This window comes from Mercenaria mercenaria, unplaced genomic scaffold (assembly GCF_021730395.1).
Source record: "Mercenaria mercenaria strain notata unplaced genomic scaffold, MADL_Memer_1 contig_4017, whole genome shotgun sequence".
NCBI classification, from domain to species: Eukaryota; Metazoa; Mollusca; class Bivalvia; order Venerida; family Veneridae; genus Mercenaria; species Mercenaria mercenaria.
In genome coordinates this window covers 13,369-18,502 of record NW_026462214.1, presented here as the reverse complement: position 1 = coordinate 18,502, position 5,134 = coordinate 13,369, and the positions used below count along the sequence as shown (strand labels likewise).

Genomic DNA, 5,134 nt, shown 5'->3' with positions numbered 1-5,134 from the left:
GATCAAAGTTGGATCAAGAAAGAGTCAGGTATAATTTTGAACTACAATTACATATTGTATTGAATGACATTATGTCATGCAAAACCTGATATATATTTTAAATACCATGTAGTATACACACCTGTATACATCCAGATCTGGAAGATATTACTTAGTTACAATTTTTGTCGGGTTTATTTTATATCGCAGGGTCTGTTCCATTACTTAATCATTTGTGTACTAATAGTACTGTGAGCAGTAATCTAAGTAATATATTAATAGGACGTTTTGGGACTGCATGATAACTTTTGCATGGTAACTTTTGACTGTGGCTGTCCCATCATGCAGGGATGACAACTATAAAGTAACATCATAAAATAGACATCCTGATAAGCCAAATAAGTGGCGGCTATGTGAGCAGCAATTTGCCGACTTAGCAAATATAATTAGTCTGGATAACACTTAAAATTATTATAATCAGATATAAATAAGTAATCTTATCTATCTGTCCGTCAAGCCACAACAATTGTATCATATAAATTATAAGAAAATCAGGCCAAATAATAGGGGAAGGACAACTAGTTAGTGATTTAAAAGATAAACAAGTTGTATTTCTTTGATAACCAACCGTACAAATTTGTAATTTTATGTTCACTATAATGACAAGTTAAAAGTTAAATGGAGTCATTTTTTTTTGAGTAACCTGGTTACCCTTTTGTTCTTTGGTAAAAAGTGGGTAAACTTACTCTAGGTTACTATTAACTCTCACTCTGCACTGCGAAATAGTCTAATAAGAATGTCTCCGGCAATGGTCTAAGTATGTTTGTTTTTTCTGCAAACTGCAGTTAGTGTTTGAATTAACAAGGTAACCCTTCAGTTTCTTTTGTAATCGAGGGGTTAACATAGGTTACATATACCTAGGCACAGTGAAGTGGTCTAAGTAGGTTTTCAGTAAATTGTATTCAGTTTTTCAAGTAACCAGGTAACCGTTCAAACGGTTCTATTGAGTTACTACAAGCCATATATGATACCTTTGCACTGTGAAATGCACAGATAGTTGATATATTTAGTCAAACTTAATATATATTTGATGAGGATTTCCTAAATTTAAATAGTTTTCTTCACATAAAACTATTCTAGCAAAAGATAAGTACAGTACATCGTTACTTGAGTTATTGACCTTTGAATTGCATGAATGCTAATAGTAATGATTATGGAGAGAAAGAGTCAGGTATATCTATTAAAAATGCACAGATCTTACTTTGGTCACCAGTAATTTATCATGTTTATTGTACAATTTGTATATTTTCAGTTGGCTTTGATACAGACAAACACAATAATAGACAAGCTGAAGGAGCTGAAACCAGATCATGATTTTGAAATAAGTGAGTAAAATACAAGTACATTGTACATGTGATAGGATAGTTCATGAATAGGATATACATTATGTATATATATAACAGTTTAGTAATTGATTGTTTCCTTTTTGTGGTAAAGCAAGAACAAGATGAGAAAAGCTGCAATCTGAGGACAGTGGTTACGGATGCTGACTTTGAATCTCTTGCCCCTGAGCACATTCAGTTCTAAATGTTGCCTAGGGCTAAGAATTCTTTCAATCAGCCAGCCAGTGGTTCTGCTAAGATGCCTGTACTAATACAAGGAAGGACATCTGGTGTCTACCTTCAGCATCAAAAGCTGGAAAGTTGCTGTATGACCTAAACTTACGTCACAGTGAAATTAAATAAATGTTTATTATGTTAATGAAGGTATTCAAACATCTCTCTCAACTGTAGCTTTAAGGTAATTATAGCATAATTAAGTGGGTTTAGTCTCACTATTTTAAATCCATTTTCTTGTATTTATTTAGTTACCATGGCAACTACTGGTGACAAGATTTTGGATTCTGCTTTGTCAAAGGTAAAATTTTGAGTTATTAACAGTACTGAAGTTTTAAATGTCTTGGGCTATAACTGAACTATTCTGCTAGACGTATAAGCATTTCTGGTCCACGCGTGTATAAACAAAGGAGTGTGACAACCTACCAGTTTTATCACATTTGATCTGAATTTTACAAAAAAAACGTATTAGAATCAAAATAATTTTTACAGTAAAGATTTTAAGTTTTATCCAATATATAATTATGTTGTGATCTCACTTTTAAAACAAGAATGCTTTGTTTGCTATTGAACAACTGAAGTAATTTCTTACTCAGTATTATACCTGCTAGAAACAGAAAATTGACATGTATCTCAACCGGTATCAGTATGACTATAAACCTTGCTTACTTTCGCCAGATTGGAGCAAAAGATCTGTTCACAAGAGAGCTAGAGTTGGCATTGGAAAAAGGGGAGGTTGATTTCGTTGTCCATTCTCTGAAAGATCTACCTACAAGAATTGCAGAAAACTTAGTTATTGGTTGTGTATATAAGTAAGTATGCAATAGAATATTTTAGTTTTTCTCCTTTTTTTTTTTTCCACATATATCATATAAATTATTCCAAAATTTTTTTTTCTGAATGACCATGTAAATGTAATTAGTGGCAAATATTTAATGCCATAGTTTCCCAGGATTGTAAGCTCTTTTATCTATGACTTGTTTTTTTACTTTTAAAATGAATGTAGTAAAAATTCCTTTCTACCTTACCAAAATACATAAAGTCATTTTGTGTAAAAAAAAAAGAGCACTTAGATATCTATGTGTGAAACTGACACCAATGTAACAGATTATTAGATTTGCTATAAGTAGTGTGTTTGTGAGAGATCCGCCACGACGGGAGTGGGAGCGGGGAGCAGGAGCAGGAGCGGAGCAGATTGCGTAATCAATTAATTAATTAATTAATTAGTTAATTAGATGCTTGGGGGAGATTGCATCATGCGGGGTTGATGCGCGATTTACTATCATTGAGTGCTAAGTGGAGGCAGAATGAACGAGTAGATGAAGGGACCAGGTGATTTGGCCATGCTATATTGATCATTACTTAATTATATATACTTAATACGATTTTGTGCGCTATAAGGAGAAGCGTGTAACTTCGTACCGGCGATGTAAAAGGGGCAGTTAAGACAAAGTATAAGAAAAAATGGATGCCGGGGAAAGAAAACGTGAGCTAATGAGATCGAAGAGCGTACGAGGGATTCAGGACACCGCACAGGAGAGTGCCATGCTAGAGTTTCAGTTTAAAGGCTCATATGCACAATGCTTGGTAGATACATAGAATACGCCGCAGGCGGGCTTGATGCGGGTAGCGAAATGCAACGAGCAAGCGAACTTCAACTCTATCATATTTTTTATTTAGGGACACACTTTGATGAGAGTAACGAGAGAAAAGCCATCAAAAGTGATGGGATAGGAGAGAATAGTCCAGAGAAGGGTAGACATAATGGCCTTTTTGTGCGATAGTCTTATATCATTAACAAATCTGACCAGGAATGTAAACAATTAAAATGTGAAATTGGGATTTCAGGAAAGAAAAGCACATGCTGTTTAAAAGATGTTTTTAAACGAACTAATTATTCACAAGAAGTTAGTATATGCCTAATGAAGATTTTGTTAGAACATTGGGGTTTGTTAATAAATGCAATACTTTCAGGCTAAGGCCGTGCGGATTGATGCACCGATATCACTACTCTAATTAAACAGATTTCAAGGCAACGGTCTATAATTATTTGTGGTTGCGTTCTATGTTTCTAACTGGGCCTTCTTATAGATTTTAATAATGGATGATGGAATTGATTCACCCTCATTAATGCTTTCCGTCGGGATTTTTGTTCCAGCTTTAAAGTTGCCCTATGCGAGTGTGAAAGTACGATAATATCCAAAATACAAATTCATTTTAAAACTTGCGCAGAGGGACAGATCTGTTTCGCCATTCGTCGTGCGTTGCAATGTTTTTCATTGCTGCTCGTATGTTCTATTGATGCTTTTGTCAATAATACTTTTTAAAAAGTATAAAACACATTTAGCAAGAGCTACTAAAACAAGACGTCAAAAACACGCATGAAATGTTCATTGATGTGAACTATATTTGAACTGTACGTACAGTTCTCGCCATCTGAATCGTTAACAATATAGTTTATCAGTTTATGTTGCGTTACATCCCAACCCGAGTCCATAGCTTTGAATAAGCGTTGTATTCTAAGCTGCATTACAATTCGGATAACGAAGTAAAATTTCATCTATACTGCAACAGACAAGAACAAATTTTAAACGTGTTGTTAAAGTAACAGCATGTTCTCTATGTTGCAAAGATTTACCCTGTTGCAATGATTTACATAGGTAAAGTTTGGGAAACTCAAAACAGTGGGGTATTGTTTAAAACGAGAAATTGATGGTCCTTTTGCTTACACCTTTTATAGGAATTACTTGATGGCCAAAATTAATTGAATTATCATGGCATACAGTTACGTGAACCTTAGGGGAAAGCAAATAGTCATGGCAGTTCATGCTTTGTTTATATTCTTGCCGCCCGAAAATGTATCCACATACAAATAATCAATATATCTAATAAAAAACATAATATTATTTTGAAAAACAAACCCGCCCCCCCCCCTCTCAACGTTCACAGCGTTAGATCGTCAGGAATCGAATATCTTTGCGTTTAAAGTTATTGTATACTTTCAAGATACCTGACAGAATACATAGATATAAGTACATAATTATTATTGAAGAAACGCGGCATTGCTAAAGGCGATGTCTGGTGTACGTAAGGCCATTATTTTGTACGTGGAAAAATCGTTGCGCACCTAAGTTTTAAAGACTCTACTGTATCTCAGCACGTTGTTTATTCATCCCCCCACCCCCCCCCCCCCCCACCGCTTATCATCGTTAAACGAATTCGTCCCGCCTGAGGCCAAGATGAAAAACATCCGTATAGTTCAGACCGTTTCGTTGCTATACCCTCTAACTTTCACAGCGTTAAGCCTCGTCATGGATCGTAGTATCTTTGCGTTAGTTATTATAATATACTTTCAAGATACCTGGCAGAATACATAGATTTAAGACAACATAATATTGAAGAAACGCGCGCATTGCTAAGGCGATTTCTCTGTGTACGTAAGGCATATGTGTACGTGAAATTCGGCGTGCACAGAAGTTTTTAACGAATGTAAATGTACTCAGCCTGTTCGGTTATCAGTCGCCGCTTATCATCACTAA

At 35.1% G+C, this 5,134-nt stretch overlaps 1 long non-coding RNA gene across 1 annotated transcript; it reads left to right on the top strand.

The window, feature by feature from the left end:
- Positions 1-2,641, top strand: LOC128553591 (uncharacterized). Its single transcript, XR_008369381.1, has 4 exons — positions 1-28; positions 1,292-1,364; positions 1,847-1,896; positions 2,274-2,641. It is a non-coding gene; the product is annotated as an uncharacterized LOC128553591 (long non-coding RNA).
- The last annotated feature ends 2,493 nt before the right edge of the window (positions 2,642-5,134 follow it).